The sequence below is a fragment of the Xenopus tropicalis genome, chromosome 5 (assembly GCF_000004195.4).
Source record: "Xenopus tropicalis strain Nigerian chromosome 5, UCB_Xtro_10.0, whole genome shotgun sequence".
Taxonomy (NCBI): Eukaryota; Metazoa; Chordata; class Amphibia; order Anura; family Pipidae; genus Xenopus; species Xenopus tropicalis.
The window spans coordinates 112,641,459-112,666,212 of NC_030681.2; the positions used below are offsets into that span (position 1 = coordinate 112,641,459).

The 24,754-nt window shown below is 38.9% G+C and overlaps 1 long non-coding RNA gene across 1 annotated transcript in view; it reads right to left on the bottom strand.

The window, feature by feature from the left end:
• LOC116411061 overlaps positions 1-1,191 on the bottom strand; it is a 39,185-nt gene extending 37,994 nt beyond the window's left edge. The window contains exon 1 of the long non-coding RNA XR_004222797.1: positions 830-1,191. This is a non-coding gene — a long non-coding RNA (uncharacterized LOC116411061). The remainder of the gene's footprint in view (positions 1-829) is intronic.
• Between the last annotated feature and the right edge of the window lie 23,563 nt (positions 1,192-24,754).

The following is a 24,754-nucleotide window of genomic DNA, read 5'->3' on the forward strand; positions in this document are numbered from 1 at the left end:
TAGCTGTGACTGAAGCTAAAGTCCCAGCATACTCTGACAGCACATCTAGGGTCTAACACAGGGGTATTGGTTGTTGGTGTGTGTTAAGAGTTACAGAAAGGTAGCCAAATCCTTCTAATTATCAGGGGCATGACTAATAAATGCAAATTGCTGGTGTGCATTGCATTTAAATGAAGTAAGTTATCGATAGGTTTAGAAGTGGGGCCCAAGTTGTATATTCTTAGTGTATGTGAATTTATATATATTGTATGCATGGATTGCTGTTTGTGCTACACTCAGAAAGCCATATTCCCTAATGACTGCCTCATGAAGCTCTGACTAAATAGGTGATTCTCTGCTAACAGTGTCTTTCCAGGCCCTCAGCTGCTACGTGTGGTTAACAGCATACAAAGAACTTTTCTGTTGTGAATAGCACATGAAATTTCTTTTCTAACCTTAGGTTCTGCCTGCTGTGTGCACTACGCAAAGTATCTTCCTGCACTCCTGCATGTGGTAAATCATACAATAGCCCCTAGATACAGACCAGTATACATTTTTCCAGACCATGCGCTTACCCCCTGCTTGGTTATATCGCCTCTGTTTGACAAACGATATGCTGATCAAATATATTTCCTTTAACAAGTATAAATTGCATATTTCAAGGTCAAGTATAATAAATACAGGGATAACACAACACTCATTCATACATTCAACACAGTTTCAAATCCAACTAGCTATAATTTGCAGAGTTCGAGTTACAGTTTAGTAAATGAAAGAACAGGTTTGGAACAACAGGTCTCACCTGAGGCAATAGGCAGTGCATGCTGAAAGGAAATGTAAATAGACTTACAGTTTAAAGTAGAAGCCGATGAAGCTGAACATGTCATTCTTCCAGAGATAAACTGTTCCCTCCGGATGGGATAAAGCCCATTATACACAGGACACTGGGGAGACAGCTAAGACAAGTTAGGGGTAGGGAGACAGTCATAACAGGACAGTGCAGTTCTAAGAAGTGATAGGGTTGAGAAGCCTGGGAAAGATAGCAGGAATCACTGAAGAGTTTGGTGCTGCAGCGCTGGAATAAGTGGAAGGATGCTGCACGTCCCTGTCATTTCTCTAGCGTTTGAATTAATGAATGAGGTGGGGAAGCAGGGGCGCTTCCTACTCGCACTGAATGAGATGTCAGCAGGGTCTCAAGAGAGTGTAATGTAGCTCAGCTTGAGCCTGATCCTCCACCCCCAGATCTCTTCTTCGTACTTTCTGATCCTCTCCTTCACCCTCCCCATTTGCTTTTATCTCTGTCATTCATTTCCTGTCCAAGTCACTCATTCCTTTGTCACTGTTTCCCTTTCTTTGCAAATATGTCTTAGATCCCCCAGATTTCTTTACTCTCAGCCTTGGTGTAGGGAACTATATATGAGTGAATTCCTTTTCCCTTCTCTCCCTGCACAGGGACAGACAGTATCTAGGAAAGATGCAGGCAGCTCGAGTGACTTGGGCAAGTTGCAGTTAGCCATAGGTTCCTTTGCAAGACACTGTGCTGGCAGAGACACGCAAGAATAGGCAACATTTCAAGCTCCAGCTGTTACAGAACCAGAACACCCTGCATCCATGCTTGGACCTGTAATTCTCCAACAGCTGGATCATCAAAGGTTGCTTATCCCTGCAATGCTGACTTATATCCCTCTCTAACTGCTAATCTCCCCTTGCCTAGGCAGCTAAGTGCAACTTCTGAAAACATTATAGCGAGAGGACTCTTTACTAACTGAAATTTGCCACGATGTACAACATTTATTTTGTTATTTTAAATGAAATATATAGATGAAGACTAATTTGTTGATTTATATTGCTGCAGGGGTGCAGATGTATAAGGGCAAATGCCCCAGGAAAAATTTACACCTACAGAGCAATAATGTTTAAGGGAAGGCACTCAGAGGCATTTAATGTTGCCTTGCCTGCAAGTTTTATGCTGTCTACCGCACACCAACACAAGTATTAAACAATATCTTTCTGCCCTATGGATATATTCTATACCAATGAGTGCCAATTAATAATGGGTAATGCTCCAATTCTGGGCCTCCAAACCAAGAAAGAAATGCACTACAACTCCCCATAGCCTACTGACTGCTGAAGGAGGTTCAACAACATCTGAAAAGCAACAGGGTTTACATGCCAAGGTGTTATGATGCATTATTACACAGCGTATGTAGTTTGCCATTTTATATTGCGATTAAGGAAATAGAGCAAATGGCATTTCTGGCCTTCTTCCATACCTTTGTATTCTCTCTTCAGTACCCCATTATTAGGCTCTCTCCATCTAATTTTTAATCCACTATCCTTGGCCTTCTCTATTTCTATTTAACGCCCACCCACAAATTTGCCTTATTTATATGCTTTTTTCGAGTAAAAAAGTGACATTCACCTACAAACTGGCCTTCGTACAATGTTTGTGACAGTATTTCATCAATGTAGTCTTAACGCATTACAGTGAATATTCAGATATTAGATTAGTTCCTGCCCCAAGGAAGCCTACAGCTTAATACCTTTATCATAGTCACACAAATGCATGGTAGGGTTAATTTAATCTAAATCCCATTAACTGCCAGTGTGTTATTGGACTATGTGAGGGAACCAGAACACACAAAGAAAGCCACACAATAAGCAGAACATACAGTGGCTGATTTACTCATATAGGTGCAAGGTTCTTTAATTTTCTTAATTGAAGTATTCTTTACAAAACAAATTCATAATTAAAACTTATTTTCAGCTACACTTGTACAGTTTAGTACCTGTGTTCATAAATGAGCCCCACTAACTCCATGGACAGCAAACAGATTTTTTGTCAGTGTGACCTGATATAATATTATGAGAGCTTTCTAGTCTAGAGTTCTTCCATTTCTCTAGTAATTCATATAAACTAAAAAATTATGCGAGCAGAGCATTACATAGGAAAAAGTGCATATTTAGTCATCCATAGTGCTATCAGGACAACAGCCATCTAGGGGTTCTATTTTGCCAGCAGCAAAAAAAAGGAGAAAAATAACTAAAATATCTAAGAGTGAAGGAACCAAAATTTTATTTAACCTTTGTGGGTCTCTGTCTCTTGTCAGGGGGATCTAGATCCAAAAACATCAACTGATGTCAAATTACATCACAGTACATCACTGAGCATTTTCGCAATTTACATTAATTTTCTGTTTTTAAGGTTTTTTAAGATATTATCATGTTTAGACTGCTAATACCAGGCTTTTGGCTCAACTGGAAGTCAGCAACCCTAGGGTTAACTGAATCCAGGAAGTGTCTAGACAGTTAGGGGCATATTTAATATAGGGTGTAAGCCAACATCAACAGTGATATTGCCCATAGCAATCAATCAGCTATTAGAACGGTCACTTACAAGTAAGAAAACAAAAGCAAAGATCTGATTGGTTGTAAAAGACAACATCACCGGTGATGTTGGCTTACATACTATAATAAATATGCCACTTAGAGTAACTAACACTCTTGGCCTTCAAAGAGAGCTTTTAAGTCAAGTCTGCCTAGCAGTATAAAGCGGTCTAAAATTGCGAATATCCCAGAAACCACTTATAATAGAAACTGAATGTAAATTGTAAGTGCTCAGAGAACCACTCTAAATACATTTACACCAATTCATATTTTAAGTCATGACCTTTATCTTATCTGTGTGGATGTCTGATATCAAATTAAAATCATGGTTTAAAAATACTTCATTTGCATTTCTCTCACAAAATTGAATAGCTGTTTAGTGGTTATTTTTTAAGCACGGTAAATAATTACATTGGAGAAAGTGATATACGGAAATCAAACATAGCAACCAAGGTCATAACATAATGGCATGATAGGGAGATGTGGGAAGTGGCCATATTGATTTCCCTAAAGGGATCAGAAACACTAGCACATAAACACAGATATCTCCAGAACCAACTGGTCAGTAAATCAAAAGCAACACAGATCAAGCCTTTTGCTCAGGGAGTTAAGGAAGAAAAAGAACATCTAAATATATTTAATAATGAGGTAAAGGTACAGAGATAAGTGTTTATGTGCCATTAAAATGCTTTTGTTGATTTTACCTTTTCCAAAGGTGTTAAAACTTTCACGGCAATGGGTTGTAGTTAGAGCTGGCATTGATCGCAAGCACAAGATGTATATTTAGATCTCCTTGTTCTGAGTAATGACATATATCAGATTTTCCATAAAAACAAAAGCACTGTGGCTTGTAACCTTATCTCACATTTTTAATTGAGACTTTGGCAGCTGATGCGAAAAACAATAATCATTTAGGAAGAATGTAAAACTCTTGCATTCTGTCATCTTTCTAAACATCCTTCTTAACGCTTTCTCTTTCTATTACATTAAAATATGCATCCATTATAGCACAAGTGGATCTATTAGTACTGCAGATGGGGCTATGTAGAACTGGCACCTTTCAGCCTCCGTCCTGTCTGCCCTCCACCCTGCAGATGGCAGACGTGTACAAAAAGATTCTCTTTATTTCCTAGTGTGTATGCACAAGGGAAAACATCAAATATCAATTAATAAGAAAACATCCTGACCCATTTTCCGGCATTTAGTGCTAGACTGTTACCCACTGGAACATCATGACCATAACATGATATATTTTTTGGCAAGAAAACTAAGATTTTTAATGAAATTGTAATCAGTAATTAGCACAAGATGTTGGTGCCATTTTAAGTTGATAACAGTTAGCACCACCAACTGGCAGGATTTATCTAGAGTGTCCTACTGATAGTACATGTGTAGCCAAGCCACAGATTACCTGGTATACTGCAGTCCTTGAAGTTATTGTTCCTCCAGGTTGCACAGATCCAGTGAGGCTGATGTTTCCATAAGATTTTAAAGGGCATTACTGGGAGGGATGTAGGTCTCCGGGCCTCAGTTCATTTGGGAAAGATAGTTCCTTTCCTTTAGGGTGACCTACTAGTAGCAGCTACTTGTCACTGCTACAAAAATAGACGATGATGATTAATTCACTGAAATTTTCTCTATGTGTGTTTTAGCAGAGGCAATTCCCAATGTTGTCTATAGCAGGGTATTTTCTGGCGTTTAGTAGCCATGACAAGTAGCCGCTACAAAGGTTTGAAACCTCCATGGGCATCTGCCAGTTGCTTCCTTTTCCTAAGTCTGCCTAAAGCTACACAGTCACTCATAGCCCCCTTGGAACATACTGTGCTTCCTAACTTATCTATTGACTTTCCTCACCCCTCCCCTCAGAAAGAGGATACTATTTCATTCCCTTTGCTAAACTTTCTGAGCTGTAGGTGTGAAGAAATAGAAGTAGACAAAGTATGGACAGAAATTACAGTAGGGGGTGGAGCTCCCAAATTAAAAGGTGTTTAGTTCAACAGGCAAAATGGCACCAGTGCCTCTAAGGACTATAACATGAGTACTCTTCAAATCACAGAATATTTTAACCCTGTATATCCTGTGACACATGGCACTAAATCACTTACATGAAGTAAAGTGTTCTGTAAATACAGGAAGTAGGAACAGCAAACCAGGTTCATGGCACCCATGTGTAAATACACATAAAAATAATACCAGGCCATAACCAGGCCAGTTTGTACAGGGAATGTAGGCTGAATAATGCACCAGCAACTGCTACTGTACTCAGGGCCGCTCCTGCCATGAGTCAAGGTGAGAACCTTGCCTCAGGCCGCAGGGAGCAGCCAATTACCAGGGGCAGCAAAAAGCCACCTCTGGTAACTTGCAGAGCTGAATTTTAATTTTTTTAAATAAAAAATCAGCTCTGCTAGTGCTGAGAGCTCTATAGTGCTCTTTGTGCTAGCTATCCAGCTCCTTCTGGACCTGCTCCAATGCTAAAGTTGTAAGCACGGAACGCTGACTGTACACTTATGCTCAGAGTTGCTGGATCTATACACCTAAAATCAGATTGCCCTTTTAATCGGATCTGCAATCAGTTGTTTCATTTTGGAAAGTTCAAAGGGCAAAAATTATTAAGAAAATAGAGGGTTGAAGAAGGACAAAAAGCAGAGGAGGGAAGGTAAGTGTCTAAAGGAAAGAAAATGAAATATACAAAGAGAAGCCATCTTATTTATTTAGGTGTGTTGACCCTGGTCTAAAGGTTCCTGGTTCCTAGTATAGATAATTTTATCTAAAAGTGAACCTCCCCTTAAACAACAGTGTCCATATGTGGTGTAAATTTAGTTGCCAACTCTTTGCCACATTTATTAGTGCCCAATGAACCTATGTTTTCCCAATAAGAATAGAATATAGTATAGATTTATGTGGGATGCGGCACCATCTAAACAACTGACTGTGGCTCAGTAAGGATTCTTCTGCCCAAAATGGTTGCCTATGGACCTATACACATAGGGGCAGATTTATCAAAATGTTAGATGAGAGCCCACCTCAGAAAAATGTCCCCCTTTTTATTCATTCCTATGGGACTTTTAAAAGTAAATTTATCAATGCGTGAACATTACAGTTCACCATTTGAAAAATACACCTCAAAAAAGTCCTATAGGAATGAATAGAAAGTTGGTGAATGTTTCTGTGGAGAGTTAATTTTTAATATTTTTAAATATTTAAATAATGGTGTCTACAGAAGACAGTCTTCCTGTAATTTAGTTTATACTAATATGGTTCCTATATTATCCATACAAAAATCTGAAGTTAAGCACAGTAAATTCACCTTAACAGTTAATAAAGGAAGCAGTTCTATGAGCATTTTGCCTTTAAAATAAAATCCATGTAAAATGCAGTTGAATGTTGAAAATTTCGGAGCTTGCTGCTGCTGGGAGACAGCAATAACTCCTTTGGAATTTACTTTCAGTGGACCTCCTGCTGGGTTATCTCCTGCAATGCAGCACAGACATAAATGGCCCTCTTATTACAGAAGAAAAATGCTACAGTCAGTTGGGAAATGATTAACGGAACATAGTTTAATATCATTCATGCTAATAGGTACAGATCAAACTGTCATCTTAATTCTTGGGGCACAAGTATAGTAAAGTTAAATGCAAAGCCTCTTTCACATTTCTACATATATTACTTTTTAAAAAACATGTCCCAATTAACCATTTGAAACACTAGTTGAGCTAAAAGGATGAGCATCTTCTGAGAAATCAGTGGGGCAAGAAATTGCTTACAAATCAAACAGGAGATTGTTTTTTACTACCTGGGTACCATTAAAGCTGTGTTGATACAGAGTCATATTTACTTTAGAGGGCATGTCTCAAACACCCTCACAATCTTCCACAGTATACTCAGGTAGTGGCGCACTTTATGGTTTTTTTTTTTCAAGATAAACTACTATATTAATATGTGTTTTTAATATTTTCCCATAGTACTGTCTTCAAAATGTATTGCAGATGAGAGCTGTGTTGTTACATAGGATAGATATGGTCAAAGTTCCAGTTGTGTAAGGATGACCTCTTTTTGGACTTCTGTGTACAAAGTGAACAATATCGCCCCATGACATCTAATGATGAGCAAAACTTGTCATGAAGATCTGTATATACAGTACCATTAGCCATAAAGAAGATAAAACATTTACAGGGGTTCTTTCCCCATCTTAGGCAAATCTTATTTATCCTTCGTAAAGATATTTCTGGGGCCTCACCTAGACAGTGCTTCATTTCAATTTTAAAAATGTCTACTTTTGAATTGTTTCTCATCAGCTTTGATACATTGGGATGAGTGGACATCAAGACCTTGGAGCTCATGCTTCAGAAATGCAACAACCTCTCCATGAGATACTGTGTCTTGAGTACATTGGACCCTAATGTAAAGGTCGGAGAAATATCGATTCTACTCCATGTCACTTGTATAACCCTGGCCATTGTGAAGTCTGGTCAACTAAGATGGTTTCATTATGAACTGAGAACAGAGGCTCTGCTGATATAGTTCTTCTTTTACAGGGATGTCCATTCTCCAGCTTCGTAGCTCCCAGCATCACCAGCAGGGATGCTAGGTGTTTTAGTCCAATTCCTGCTGAAGGTTATTTGGAAACCCCAAAAAATAACATTCAATACAATTTATTCTTTATTTTTAGTGCATTTTTTGACCATTGGTCAATGATATACAGATCTATGAATGCCCATTAACAAAAAAAAAATAAAATATGGCTGAATTATCAGTTATCTGCAATTTTTTTTATCACAAAGACTTGACTCATGTTTCAAAATTGATTCGTCTAGAAAATAAAGCTTTGTCATTGCACAGGACAGAATAATTATCTTACTGTTAAGAGGTCTGTTTGTTCATTCATTTTTAGTGCTGCCTGAGTGTTGTATGCTTCACAAAAGGGACATTAAATCTATTCGCACAAATGTGTGCAACTGCCGGACGCACTCTCTCTTTTCATGCTGTCATGTCCCTTTACCAACGCCTGCTTTTTGATCAATTTGTCCAAAGGACCATCAATTGTCTTTTTTGTTTTCACATGGTGAAAAAAGATAGACCGATCCATATATCACAGGAGCAAGGACAAAAGCCATCGCAAATTTGTTTCAGGATTATTGCTTGTAGCAATATTTATCACAATGAATACTGTAAAATTGCTCCAGCGTACGGATCAGTGGTGATGCAGTTTAAAGCACTTGGAAAAAAAACATATGCAGCTTAGTTACCAACAATAATGGGAGGGGGGAGAAGCAGAAACAATTTACTGTATGTATTGCAGATGTTTTATTATTATTACATGACAGGTGGTAAAGATTTACAATCTGGGTGCGTGCATATGGCCAAAATCCAATGAAAGGAAAATGAGTGAAAATATAAAAATTGTTTTTTAAACCTTATACTACTAGGTACTAAGTTTGACAACCCTTTTGAGAAAGATAGGGTTCCCCTTTAAAGGTTTACTTGGTTTGTCATCCTTTCATAGCCTAGGGCTTATTTACTACTCGTAGACAAGTTGCAAATTGGAAGAAATAGACAGAAACTACCACCTTGCACCATGTGTGTACATACATGAGTTCACAGTTTAGAGGGAACATTGTTAGCACCCATACATGCAGATATTTATACTCCAAAATGGAGGGCAAAGACCTGCACTTGTATTGTGAATATGGTGCTTTGTGCATTTGACAGCTCTGTATTCACAGTGTGGGACTGGGACATGAAGGGCCCACCAAAGAATCTGATATCAAGGGTCAACAAACATTAATGAGCCCTAAAACATTCTTTGGTTTACAGCCCAGATTCTCCATAATATATTTTGATTTTAGGTAATCTATATACAGTATATATATATTACAGTTTCTTTTCATTCTCCTGATTATCTGTGGCAATAAATTTGGCCTCAGTCATCTTCCTGACCCTATCACAGACTCCTAAACTAACTCTTTCCTACATTTCTCATTGTTGGCAATCAATGAAACCACAAGCAAGACCTGGAAAAAGTATTACCAAGTTTATAATGTGTATGGTGTACGTATGAGGGGTGGGCAGCACTTAATAAAGCCTAAAGTCTAAATAATGTTTATAACAAAGTAAATATAAACAATAATAATTGAAGCCCCAAATAAATCAAAACCCGTACCAAATGGATAAGTAAGGTCCAGGTGTGAACACCCCAGACCTAGCGTAATTGCAAAGAATCCCCGGGGGGCCCCAAATAGAAATTTGCAAATGATGCAGAATCAGAAAAAGCTCACCAGAGTCCACAAATGGTCCGGGTGCTCAGGGCCCCGAACCCGTAGCTGGAGGGAGAATCTATATCATACACAGTTGAGCTCCAAACATCTCCGGACACGATATGCTGCTAAAACCAGGTCTTTATTATTCCATCTAAAAGCTAGACGCCTGACACGTTTCGTGCGCGCGCGCACGCACTTACTCATACTCATATGCCTATGAGTAAGTGCGTGCGTGCACGAAACGCGTCAGGCGTCTAGCTTTTAGATGGAATAATAAAGACCTGGTTTTAGCAGCATATCGTGTCCGGAGATGTTTGGAGCTCAACTGTGTATGTGGGCAGCACTTAGGAATTTTTCTACAACCTTTAACATACAGGGTTGCATTGCGCTGGCAACGCACTGCGCAAGGTAAAAGGCCACTCAAGAAGTGGGGAAAAAATTTATAGAAGCCATGCCCATGGCAATGACAAGAGAATGTTTGAAGGTGGGATATATTTGAGGGCAAATATAATGATTTTCTCAGTGAGAAATTTCGTGACATACACTGCACACTGGTGCACACTTTCGCCTTACAAATTGCATGCGCAGTAGAGTGAATAGTGGAACTTTAACAGAGAAGTCGGCTTTTCACTCTACTGCGCATGCACCTATTGTGTTAGTTGCAGCGACACGAAGCCGGAAGGAGGAAGCGCATCGCTCCAGGTACCCCGGGCTGGTGCTGTTTTCTTCTAACAGGGGCACCAGCCCGGGGTACGAGGTAAGCGATTAAAGTCACTTGGGGGTGCACCCCCAAGTGACTATGGGGCGTATTTATTATGCTGTGTAAAATGAATTCGCCAAAAAAACGGACTAAAAAGCTGTGTAAAATAAATGGAAAAGATCTAAAAAAATTACGCCGTTTTTACACGGCGAAGCCTGGCGATGTGTGGCGAATTTTCTCGCCGTTTTTTACACAGCATAATAAATATGCCCCTTAGCCTTTCCTTCTACTTTAAGGGGAAGGTGCTCAAAACAGTACTGTTTTGGTACTGCTTTTGGAGATTGTCGAAACTGATGTTGAATCTGCACAAAGGGAAATGTGATACTCTTGCGCATGATTTCCTCATACATTACTTGTATTCCATTCCCTTAACTGATGATGGGAAAGTTTCTGCCAGTGGGACCCACAGAACACAACTACTGCAGTCATAGATCTGTGATGATCATGAACCCACCACAAGCACAAACTACAACTGCAGAACAGTAAAACGTGGCACAAAAAGGGTGACACAGCCTTGATATGTGATTTCTCTAGTTTAAAACTCTTTGTGCCAGTGTGTCTCCACTACTTCATGATTTATACCCCTCTGAATCAGTTATTTTATTGTTCTTCATAAAATACAATCTGTAACGTACGGTGCAGTCATGTCTGGTTTTGATGTGACTGATAATGACGACATTTTCAACTTAAAAGGGACAAAAAAGAATGTTTATCTGCTTGAAATCTAGCAGTTTTAATTTTTTCTGTTTATATTCTGCCACAGTATTCTGCAGCGCAGCACAGCACAGAGAATACATATATATCATTTACATCAAACCCTGCCCCAGTGGAGCTTACAATATCAGGCCCCTAGCAGTTACACATGATACTATTATTTATTCATGACCTTGATAGGTAGTTAAATACTTACTAAACCATTAACAGCCTCTGTGTATCACTTTCATTTTGAATGTTTGTGTATAAGAAAAATACAATAACAATGTAAGTATTAAAAAAAAAAGATAAGTTTATATCCCCTCAATTATATTAAAATGCTTTTTTAAATCTACAGATGCCAAGCTCCTGGGATCCATGTAAGGTTACTGGCACATGGAGAGATTAGTGGCCTGCTACAAATCTCCCCTCCCCCGGGCGACTAACCTCCCAAAATGATTTCCCACTAGAAATAAAGTAAATCGCTGGTGGGAGAACATATGCAGTGCTTTATTTTTCCAAAGTTGCCTTTGGGAGACTTCAGGAAAAATCAATTGCTGCGTATGTTTTCCCACTGGCGATTCACTTTATTTTCCACTTTATTTCATTTTGGGAGGTTAGTCATCTGCGGTAGCAAAGATTTGTCGCAGGCCACTAATCTATCCAAGTACCCTTGTATGGGTCCCAGGAGCTTGGCATCTGTAAAATTAAAAAAAAAAGCATCTTAATTAATTGGAGGGATATAAACTTTTCTTTTTTTTTTTTAATACATTGTGCAACTTGAGAGCAGCCTTCTTTCAGAAACCTTTGAAATCCAACTACACAGAGAGACTTACTTGCTGCATGGTAAAGCTCATTTCTCCCAACAAGTGCAAGCTGCGCTGGGAAGGTTTGCACTAGTGCAACAAACCATAGAAACCAATTAGCAAATAGCGCTGAATTTTCTACTTGCAAGCAGGTCCAGACTGAGACTGAGCATTGGCTCTAGCATTTTTAAGTACACAGGGGCCCAAACAGCCCCCTACCAGCCAATGAATAGCGACGGTCTATGGTAACTTACCGCTGCCCCTCTGGCATTTGCCAGAATCCACAGAAATGGTTGGGAGCCTCTGATATACTGCACTATAATTTTACGGAGATTCCATAATCCTTCTATTGTACAGGCATTTAACTATTATGCACACTGGCAAGGGCCAGGTAAAGGGACACGGGGAAGCCTATGAAAGGTGAGCATCATCTGCCATTCTGCTGCTCTGCTCTAAATAACAACCTTGTGCTATAATCTCACTCATAGTTTTCTCAGACGGATTCCCTTAAAGTTGGAAAAGATGTTACCATGACTACATCCAAACCCTTTCAAGTATAAGTTACAGTTCTTAATTAATAATTAAAGGGTTTTCTAAAGACTTTATTATAGCACAGCAGAAACAGGTTAATGCCAGCCTGCACAAGTACAATGCAAAATGCAGCCACTTTACACCCTGGGGGTATGGAGAGACAGTGCGGCTAAAGAAGGATGACATGGGCTGAATTCCAGGGAAGGTCATACACATTATATAGCAGCAAACCTCTCAGGAGTGAGGCAAACACACCAGCAAAGGGAACTGAATTTAATTTGGCATGGCTCAGCATAAGTTATGGAAATGTAATAACATTTGCACATCCTTCTTAAGATAAGGCCATACAAGTAATAACGATATGATGTGGGCCAAGAAGAGTCACCCAAGTATTCTGAACCAGCAATAAGGTTACTTTGGATTTAAAACAATTTTTTACTGTATCAACTGCAGGGACCACAAGGGAACTTCAGACCTAAGCTACTCAATACATTTAGATGCAGGTAGAAGCGGCTGGCCAGCCTCAGGGATTATCACTGCAGATGGCATGGGAAGGTTTACTTTAAGTATCACTTGGTGTCAGATGTCCAGGACCTAAGCAAAATAAGACTATAATGGTAATTTATCAACAGAGTGCAGTGTGCAAAGTACAATTTTCTGATGCAAATCCCACAAAATGAAGCTCTCATTTGGCTAGGTGTTAGATTCAGAAGACAGATGGCACCAGTGCTGCTAATGGCTGTAGCAAGCTAACTATCCAAATCAGGGAATAATTTAACCCTTTACATCCTGTAACACATGGCACTAAGTCACCCACATGAAATAAATGTTTACAGTGAATACAAGGTAGCTAGGAATAGCAAACAAGCCCATGAAAGTGGTACCTGCAGGGATACCCAGAATCAATAGGCACACTTGTGAACAATTCAGCAAAAGAGACAGGATGGATGCAAAAGAATAATGCAACTATCCACAAATGCAAGGAGTATGTTTGGACACAAGTACTTTTAATGAATTAATAAGTGCAATTATTGGGCTATTTTATAACAACCACACTTGCCATTTACCACACCCTTTATATGACATTTTTATTTAGAGAAAGGGGTCAACTCAGTAGGGGCCTAAACATTTTAAGAACATTGTTGTTTGTGGTTTTTCTAGTACAATAAATATAAATCTGCATCGTCTGTGGTTATAAAAAGTGCATTTGGTTAAAATGTCCTAAATGAAAGTAGTAGAGGAGTAACTTCTTCCATTTCAAATTTTAGCTATGGCAAGTTTCTCAATAGTCTGTATGCCCTCACAGTACTTTCAGATTGTACATTACATTTTCTCTGTTAGATTTGTCATTCTCAGGAGCCTCCAAAGTAAAAGGTTAGCAGCATTTTTATTCCATGTATACAGGTATAAAGGGAATATCCTTAGTACTGTCTCAATGAGCTATTTATTTAAATGCAGAGAAAAGGTAAGCCAGGACATAAGTGATATTTCTATTGTGCCTGTAAGATACACTGTTGCTTCCTTGGTAGTAGGGTGAAAGCATAGCACCACTAGCTGGTAAACATCTGGCATTGCAATTCCTCATCCTCAAGAATACAGCTATTAGTTGTTTTACTGGCAGAACGTGGACCTAAAATTGTTTAAAATGTATGTATTGGGCTTATAAAAAGCACCTTGTAAAAATGAACACATTGACAAGGCTTACATTTAATTTCTAGTAGTATTAATTGCAGGTTAGGTAAGTAACTGCACTATACTCTAATTACAAATAAAGGAGCATCCATAGGGTGCCTCTTGGCACTGAACATGATTAAAGGACAACCCAAACACAACTTACACTTTTCAAGCAACATTAAACATAATTTCAAGCAACTTTGCAATATGCATCAATCAAAAATCAAAAGATATGCAGCCTTTTCATGATTTTTAATGTAATAATATGGTTTGGAACAGTTACCCAAGCCCAGCTGCCTGTTCTCTTGCTGATCTAGTTGACTACTTTGAGACTCAAATGTAATAGTAGCCGACTGTATCTTGTATAAGTAAATCTAAAGCACCTGGACTTGCTAAGTAATCATTAAAGACATTTCACTATTCATCCGAGCAGCTTCTTCAGTTCAACTGACTGGTATGGGAAGTCCTTGGCACATAAATTCTTCCATAAATTAGTCCAATCACAATGGCACTTTGTAACTCTTCAGAGAAGTGACACCTGAATGCTGTGGGGTTACTGTGAGAGGATTTCCAAGGTATCATTCAACTCATAGAGACAGGTGTTACTTGTGAGAGTTGGATGAATGGATGTGTGAATTGTTCTGAAACCGCCAGATTATAGATATACAACAGCACTGAATGTATCAGACAGGTGGTGCTGAAGGCCCCCACCTCTGTTTAGGGATGGTTTCTCCACCACATAAATTAAACTGGAGAAGCTGCTCGGAGTAGTGAAACGTCTTCAATGATTACTCAGCAAGTCCAATTGCTCTAGATTTACCTATAATAGATATACCATGACCTGAATGAATGAAAATCTTCATAGTCAGTAGTCGACGGTCCTCAGCCTGCCCTCAATGCATTATGGGTTATTTAGTTCCTGCATGCTGCCTGTAAGCTGTGAAGAAGTTGTTTGTAACATTTTTAGTTTTTTCAGCATATAAAAACTGTATTATTCATACATTTTGAAGAAACAGATTACAGTGGTAAGTATATTAGGGGTTTCTGTGTTGTGTGGGGCTTTTCAACAAATTTTAGGTCAGAGTTTCCCTTTAAGATGCAAATAAATGCAGGGCTTCTATGTACCTTGAGGTCCAGCCATGTGTTTGAAGGAGAGGTCTCTAACTAAGTGTATTGAGGAGAGGTCTCTGGTCTTGTGTTTAGAGGAAAGGCCTCTAGCTAGGTGTTGAAAGGAAAGGTCCTTTGTCCTGTGTTAGTTGGAGAGAGGTCTCTGGTTGGCTTGACTAAAGCATCTAAGACAAGAAATAAGTGGAGTTTATAGCTTGTGAGTCCAGATAGAAGGTCCTAGGAGTGAGATCGCTAAAAGAAAATTCTGAATCTGATAAACTGTAAGTCATAGGCAGGTTGCAGGAGAAGAATATTGCATGTTTTATGAGAACTGGGATTTTAGATCCACCTCACAATAGTCCCTGGCTCTTTTCAGTTTGATTTTGTTCTGTAAATCTTCAATCTCTGGTTGTGCTCAGTGTCAGAGCAAGTCATTGGTATGATCTGTTACACAGTTAATGTTGTAGAAAGCAATTTGTGACTCATGGTACAATTGTATGACAGTATTCAGTCAGACAGTAATCCCATGATCTAATCCCTTGCAACACACACAGTGCTTCTTTCAGGACAGAATGACTGGACATGGTGCAATTAGCCATACTCATAGCTGGAAAAAGCTGCACTGACTATACCAGATCCTTCTCTGGTCTCTCTAATATCATATTACAGTGCAATTACCTTAAGGATAAGGAAAATTCTCCTGATTTGTTAGACACCCCCAGTGAATGTAATAGCTAACCTTGAACCCTTGGCCAGTACTCCTCTTTGCACTGACCTTGGGTAACTTATATGTGAGCACCACACTGCCATCTTTCTTTAGTTACCTAGGGGTTCCATGGGCTGCGCATGCATTCAGTTTCTTCCTGTGCATCCGGTTCGGTGGTCTAGGATACAGTATATTAAAATGTCCAACTTCCCTCTAATGTGCATGTGCCCATTCCTGAATAATTCAAAGGACCCCCTTTAGGTTTAGGGGCTGCAGTGTTTAGCCAGTCGCCTGCAAATAGTGGGGCCTTTTTTTGTACTGATTCACCCCTAGCAAAATGGATCTCCAATGCACTGAGAAACCAAACCCTCACATGCTGTACTGTAAGATCAGGCCCCACAGAAATGGCTGTTACTAAGAGAATGATTTTTCTATATCTCTGTGTTAATACACTGACCATAAGAAAATAAACAGAGAAATAAAAATAAATCAAAACCTATTAACAACACTTCATTGACTTTCAGGTATTGTACTTTTGACTGCATAATGTGCTCATAAGATGATTACAGAAATATGTTTTCATTATTGGAAGCTGCATGAAGATTACATTTTGTTCTCAGCTCAATGACTCAGGGCTGGACTGATTTTGATTGTAAATTAAAATTTAGCATGTAGGAATAGAGAGATTTATCCGATCCCATAGACCTCATGTCGGCAACGCTGCCAATTTATCACTGCAGCCTATGAATTACTGTTCTGAGCCTCAACATAACATCACTTATCAGCCACCCAAACCTATTCTAATCAGCAAAGTGCAGCATTTTGTACCTTTTTAATGGTGCTTTATCAACCCGTGCTAAATGTAATATCTTTAGCAAACACATTATTCTGCCAGTAGTTGCCAGCTCAAAATAATACCTTGCTAAAATGTTTTATCATTTTAAAAGTATGCTTAGTTGGGGAAAGATTATGAAAGTCTAGTCTTGTTTGGCCACATTAGGACTTCAACAAATCATCATGGTAAAGGGCCATATATAAAAACCCTTTCCTTTCCATTTTTCTTTCCCACCTACTATAGTGTCCAGTAATGCACCACAATTAGGGTGAGATTGTTTTGCAGGTTTTGTTCCAAGTGAGCATAGGAAAAGAGTGTTCCCAAATATGAGGGAACCTCATGGAATTGTAGATTGAGCAGATTAGACACATGGGGGGGGGGATTTACTCGAACTCGACAAGCCACCATTGGAAATGTAGTGGCAGGACTGCACCCATCACCTTAGTTAGTACTGGATAGGTAGATACAACTTTATTTTTCAAGGGAAGGTACTTTAGTGAAGATAGCTCAGCTTGAACTTATTGTATTGACTTAACTTTGCATATACTTTTTACCACTCAAACTTTATAAGGGTATTGTGTCTTTAATTTATGTATGCTGTTTAGCAAGGTTGAACCTGTGTATTCCCATTAAAAATGTGCATTGTCAGATAAGATGTCCTTTTTTCCCCCTCACATATATAAAGTTTTATAGTTTTATAGTTTATTGCTAGGTTTATAGCTCTGACCTAGTAGCTGCAGGCATTGTACAAGGTTGCAAAGTCTCCCTCTACTGTTAGAAGGAGCCAGGTTCCCAGTTTTGCTCTCAGCTGAGAGTCCTGGAAAGTGAACCTGTCTTAGAAGACTGACCTGACAATAAACGACATGTTCAGCTAAATTCTATGCCTTATTCAACAGGCTCTAGACTTGCTAAGCTATACTGTAGTATGGATATAGCACATTTGCTTGTGTGCAACTATACATAATATTAAACAATTTCATTACAATATATTGCTTGGAAGTAGCACCAACATATCTGCATTTTCTATATCTCAGCAAGTAAAGAACATATCACTTATCTTACTACCAAGCATATGGAATGTTTTTTTATATTGGTAGTACTTAAGTTTGCTTTCAAAGGTTACTGGGGTTTCCCCAGGTAGATGTATGTATGTATGTATATCTTTATTTATAAAGCGCTACTTATGTACGCAGCGCTGTACAGTAGAATACATTAATACAAACAGGGTGTTAATAAGATAATAGATAAATACAAAGTATAATAATAAATACAGATAAATACAGCAGCAATAAGTTAAGTCGAGGACACAAGAGGAAGGAGGTCCCTGCCCCGTAGAGTTTACAATCTATATGGGAGGGTGAACTGGGATTATCTAAATTCCATATGCTGTGTAAGTTAAACGAAAAGTCTTTCCCCTAGCATTTCTCAGACAGAGGTAATTTATTTTATGAAGCCTTTGCAATATATGAAGGGAACATTTACATAAATACAGTTGTGCTTTGAAGTGAAGGACGACTAAAGTACAATCTGTAGGTTGTGTATAGGCTTATTGGCCACCAGATGGTGCTGCTTACTTGTCTCTACATTATATATAGCTCAAATTCAAACAGCATATGGAATTTAGATAATCCCAGTTCTGTAAGAGCATACCTTGCTTTCAATACATATTCATGAATGTAACCACAATAAACTCACAGTCTTGGATGAAGTGCTGACTAAGATTAATGTTAGGATTTGGAAACAATTACCCATTAGGTTTTATAAAAAATAAAAATAAATACCAGTCTTTCTGTATCTGCTATGTGCTACTAGTTAAAAACATTGGCATCTTTGTAATCAGCCAAGCTGGTAAAATACTGGCAAAATAGTAATCCTAGCAATTAGTCTACTGCTAAGGGTTCTTCTGCAAAGGGACCAATAATATATAATATATAATATATTTTTCATTTTGTATTGTCATTGAGTGGGAGCTGCTATACTACATACACAAATACATATTTTAAAAGCCACACTGGTGCCCCTGCAACCAAAGCATCATTATCATGTAATATTATTTATACGTACGTATAACATATTCCAACATATTCAGTAGTACTGTACAGTAAATGGGTGGAAATACTGAACACAAAAAATTACATGCTATTACCACTAATAACCAATACAAGAGGTAAAGGTGGCCCTGTGTCCAAAAGTGCAAAAGTAGAAAACCTTCTGGTAATTTGTAGCTCATTTTGAAGTCTTTATTGAATTCTTGATTGAATTTTTAAGGATCAATGTTTCGGGTGAAATGTATGTATATTTTTATTTATGTCCAGAGAATAGCAGTTTAACTTTCTCCCTGTCCCACTAGAATATAATATACTAAGGGGTTCTAGTTTACTATTCCCCTCACAAGGCACAAGAAGTTACTGGGGTCCATAGCAAAATCCTTTTAAGGCTCAACTAAACTTTAAGAATACAACATTTTTCACCTGGGTTAAGATTTTGCCAACCCTTATTTTGTCCGCAGGTGGGTTTTGGAAGGCTAAGAGTTGGGCCTGATTTACAGCTGGGAGAAGGAGTTGTTCTTCATTCCTTGGGTTCCTTAGTCTTTAAGTGGGAAAGCCACCACCTGTTCTGTCTCTTTGGTCCCCCTATTTGGGGTGGTGATAAGCCTCAAACAGAGGTAGTTCCCAGTAGGTGAAGATAGTGTTAGAAAGACATGTAATAGCTCACTTTAGTAGTGAGAGGCAGGACCAGGGAAGTTAGTAGAGCAGCCAGAGGCTCCCATGAGGTGTCAAGTAAGGGTTAGTACTCAGTGCTAATACCACTAGTTTAGGGACTCAAATAGGCTCAGGAATAGGATATTCCTGGAGTAATGAACTACTGTGTAAGAATCCTTCCAGTCAGGGCAGGGGGCTAATTACTGGATGGCCTCCTCCAATCAGCTTTGGGAGAAGACTTTTTTTATAGTCCTCGCCCCTGTCATTCCTTGCCTGAGCAAACAGGTATTTTCTGTGACTATGGGGCATATTTATTATGCTGTGTAAAATGAATGTGCAGAAGAAACGTCATAAAAAGCTGTGTAAAATAAATAGAAGAGTGCCATCCGAACGCCAGATTTAAAGGTCCCCATACACTTTAAGATCCCCTCGCTTAGCTATGTCGCACACCTACGGGTGGGCGATATCGGGAGAATCCAGGCTAATTCTATTGTTTGGCCCTGGGGCCAAACCACTGAATTATAACGACGGGTATAGGCAAAGTCGGTTCAGGGACCGCATCAACGAGCCAATGTGGTCCCCGATCCGACTAGATTTTTAAACCTATAGCAGTATTGGGGAGCTCAACCCTCTGTTAACTTACCCAAACGGGTATCAGGTGCAAATACTGGAAGAACCTCACCTTGCATGGGGGTCAATATCCAGGCTAAGAGCAACGTTTCGGGACCCTCCGGACCCTTTCTCAAGCTTGAGGGTCCCGAAACATTGCTCTTTGCTTGTTTATATGAACTTGGGCAAATAAAATACAATTTTTTTACGGCTTGCATCTTCAGTGTGCTACTGGATTTTTTTGCTGTTAGATTTTTAAACCTGACCGATCGAGATCTGCCCGATTTCAGGCCAGATATAGGTCAGGCAGTCCCGTCGGTAGTCCCCATACACAGGTCGATTAGCTTCCGAATCGGTCTAAGGGACTGTTATCGGAAGCTAGAATCGGCCCGTGTATTGGGACCTTTACATCGTTAGTTTTTACCGTCTCTTTTTACACAGCGAAGCCTGGCGATGTGTGGCAAATTTTCTCACCATTTTTTACACAGCATAATAAATATGCCTCTAAGGGTGTTCCAGCAATCAAATTAGAGTGTTGTGATTTAGCAGTTGTGTATGATTATGGCCTGTTTGACTGAAATCCCGGGTACTGTGTTATTATTGCTAATTTGTGTATGACCCTGTACGTGTCCCCATTATTCTGTGGATAGCAATTCCATGGAATAATGGTTGCCTACGTTATGTTCATGACTCGGCCTGTTCTGTCACTATCCCAGTGTAAATTCCCTAGTACTGAATTGTTGTAAGCTGCTGCACCTCTGTTACCTTTGTATCAGAATCCTGTGTTGTATAATCTGCTTACTCTGCCAAAAGCCTTGGTGTTTAATCAAGATCTTGTAACTTTGGAACCTTTTCAGGCAGTGTTCATTGCAGCTGTCTACCAGGGAATTGCCTGTTCTCTTGTCATAAAACTAGTGATTATCTATACCCAACCCCTGGATCCACTTAAAGTAGAAATTCATAGCACACTGACTGCTTCACCTAGCACTGGGGACTGTTTACTAAGGCAGTGAGTACAAGCTCTGGGGTGTTGGTACAATACAGTTGATAATGTAAGAGTACTAAGAAGTGTATGTGATTGATGTCTGTACCATTAGATGAGCACAAACCAAGAGACTGTAACCTTTCAATTAAAAAGAGAAATTATTTTGCTTATGATGCCCAAGTTGTTTGAGAGGTCAAGTTCTGTGTTGATTTCGGTGTAGTTAACCCTTCCTCCACCAGTACAACAGGTAGCCAAGTATAAAAAGAGATGTTTTCACATAACTTTTACACCAATTTTTATGCCAGAAATGTTTCTCTACCTCAACATGTCCCATTAAATGAAGTGAATTACACTAGATCTAAGGTGCTGAATAAAAGCATTACACACCCTTATAAATATGTTCCGTGGATATGCTTTGGTTAAGCAAGCAGAACGGAGAACGCTTCTGTTTAGTTCTCAGGTGGAATCCCAGTGGTTACAGCAGCACTGATATGTATATATATAGTGGATGCGGATTTAATTTAACATCCTGTTGACGTGTGAGTGTGACAGGATGTGGTGGAGTTTAATGAGTAATTAGCAGCTACTGATCATGCTCTCTCCTACTGTGTATATAGCACTCATTCCTTCACTATAGCTGTGATGCTGAATGTTTAATGCAAATATTTCTCAAGGAAATATGGGAAGCTCTCAGGAATGGGAAGACTTTACATGTTCTTAAGGGTGCAGGATATAAGCACATTGCTACAGTGTGCATATTATTTGTGGATTTCCAATGAGAAATTTTGCACTTTATAAGTCAGTACATGTCTTCATACTTCCATAATATGCTTTCTCATATTTCACATGTATGGCATACAGAAAATTATACTTTTTAGTTTCTGTTGTTATGGGCTCCATAATTGGGAAATGCCATTTCCAAAAAGCTACTAATAAGAGAATACTATTTACCATAGTGCCTTATTTAAACAAACATTTCTGATTTTTCACTGAATTGCTTTATTCTCTGTAATAAGAATTCTATACACTACACAATATACTATGCAACTATACTTCTCTTAGCTTCCAGTTTTCCCACATGCTGTACTCTCTCTCAGAAAATCAGTTCTACCCTTTTGAAAGAGTGTTATTTCCCCACCCCCAGCATCATCACTTCTGTGAATTTATTTTTTCAGATCTCCTTCTCCATAAATGTCATCTCTTTTTCCACTCTCACCTACCCTACATAAAACAGGGTCTCTGCTCTTCCACTCTGCAACATGCCCTTTGTCAAAAAGTGTTAGTTCTTCTCACCTTGCCACCTTACTTCTGTATGGTATGGTATATCACTTTATCTGTGTCAGATCACCTTCCCTCTTTAAAATATGTAAGGACCCATAGGATTAATAGTCCCTATGGTTTTAAGTCCCGTGCCAGTTAATTTACCTAGTTACTAGGCAAAAGCCCAAGTATTACCATATTTCTGTTATTGGCCCATAGGATAGAGACCACTTCATGCACACTATATTATAGTACAGGTATGGGACCTGTTATCCAGAATGCTCCGGACCTGGGGTTTTCCGGATAAGGGATCTATCCGTAATTTAGATCTCCATAACTTAAATCTGCTAAAAATCATTTACATATTGAATAAACTCAATAGGCTTGTTTTGCCTCCGATAAGGATTAATTTTACCTCAGTTGGGATCAAATACAAGGTACTGTTTTATTATTACAGAGAAAAAGGAAATCATTTTTTGAAATGAGAATTACCGTATTTGCTTATAATGGAGTCTATGGGAGATGGCCTTTCTGTAATTCGGAACTTTCTGGATAACGGGTTTCTGGATAAGGGATCCCATACCTGTACTTGAAAGAGTGGGGTATTCTTTGGCCTTCATTGGTTAATATGAGTGAATGTGCTTAGGGATTAACAAGGCCCAGTAATGTGTCTTCCCCTAAACAGTTTTTCTATTGTTCCAGTTTTTAAAGTTATAGGCTATGCAAGAAGAGAGAGATGAGTGGGGTCGATGCAGGCCTGGTTAAGGGGGCTTTTATACCTGGGGATGTAGTTCTCCTTTAAACTTCCCTAAGCTGTCTCCACAGTGGTGTCACAGATCTTTGCTCTATTTATGATTGTACTTGATATTTAGCTTCTAGTCTACTACCTTAAGTGCTGTGAGTATTTACTCTGTGGATTGTCACAGACTATAAAAACTCAATCCTGTTTTGCTTGCAAAGAACCTCTGGGGTAATTTCTTTTAATTTTATTACTTTGGCGGTGGAGAGGTGTAGTTGCACAATACCATCTCACCTTTACATTTCCACTAAGGAAAGACCTATCCTGTAGAAAGAGAGTCCAATGTAACCTGTGTTCTATCTCAACTAATCGGACAAGACCATTCATAGCAAGATAGGATTACACATAAATAAACCCACTGCCACCTCATTTCACAAAAATAATCTCTCTTCTATTAGAAATCTAACCATGCTCTCTAGCCCTTCTGTGGGTTTTAAGGTAGAAACAACAATCTTGCTGGACTAAAATACAGTTTGCAGAGATGCAATTGATTGGCACACAGCACTGCTGTGGGCGTCTCAGCAATTTTTAGGCCTGGTGTGTCATTTTAACAGGGGGTCCTTTGGGGCCTGTCAGGCAGGCAATACAAGGCAAAATCTGGGTCAGTAAGGTTTACAAATGGCTGGCTGTGCTACTTATGGGGATAGGAGGGCTCTTTCTATTTAGTTGTATGGGGCTCCAAGATTTTGGGTGGCAGCCGTTTCATGTACATTGATACTAAAGCATACAAGAGCACAACACTGGGACCAGCAGGAGGGCCAGAGTATGGTACTCAGTGGTAAGGCTGGCCATCTCAGAGGGTTATGAGGCAGATTGAAAAACAAAAAACAGTGCATGTAATGCTTCTATATCATACTGACATAATTATTACTAAAAAGTACAGTTAAGTGTAAGTACCACTTTGATATGTGTATAATAATAATAATAATAATAATTTAGTAACATTTTTTAATAAATTAATATTTGTTAAAATTATTTAATAACCTATCTAGTACATTTGTATCTAACTTTGTAAGTGCCACAAACCATTTTGATTTATTCCAGGAATTCTCCCAAGGTAAAGATCTGATTGCACAGTGTACTGCACATTAGAATGACTCCAGTTTGGACAAACAGGTGAGGTCATGTCTGCCAAATATAAAATAAACAGAGAATGCTTTCAGGATGCTCTTTACTGAGTTACTGAACAACATGCTTATAGTTCTACACCCTGGTGGCATGGTGTTTGGGATATTTACAGTTGTTTATTAAAATATCTTTGACTGTATTTTACAATTTACAGGTATAGCAACATAAAATGCAAATTTCACATGCAGAAATGACCCTAACAGCCAGTGCAGGGATATGTATGTAACGTAGGCTGCTCATGTAATGTTTTGTAGCTGTGTTTTGTGGTGTTAATTCCTTTTGTGTGCCATTAGACTTATGGTGGAGTAACTACAGAGAAAGCAAACCCTGCAACTGCAAAGAAGCCAAAGAGGTATGGGGGGCCCAGCAGGGCACTGTTTGCTAAGCAGATTACATATACATTTATTTAAACAATTTTAACATTTTAGGGAGACCCTAAAATGATTTTTATACGGAGCCAATTATGGTACTGTCATAAGCAGTAATGATAAGCCATTTGAGACAATGCCTTGTGTACTGTTGTCAACATTTTTTTT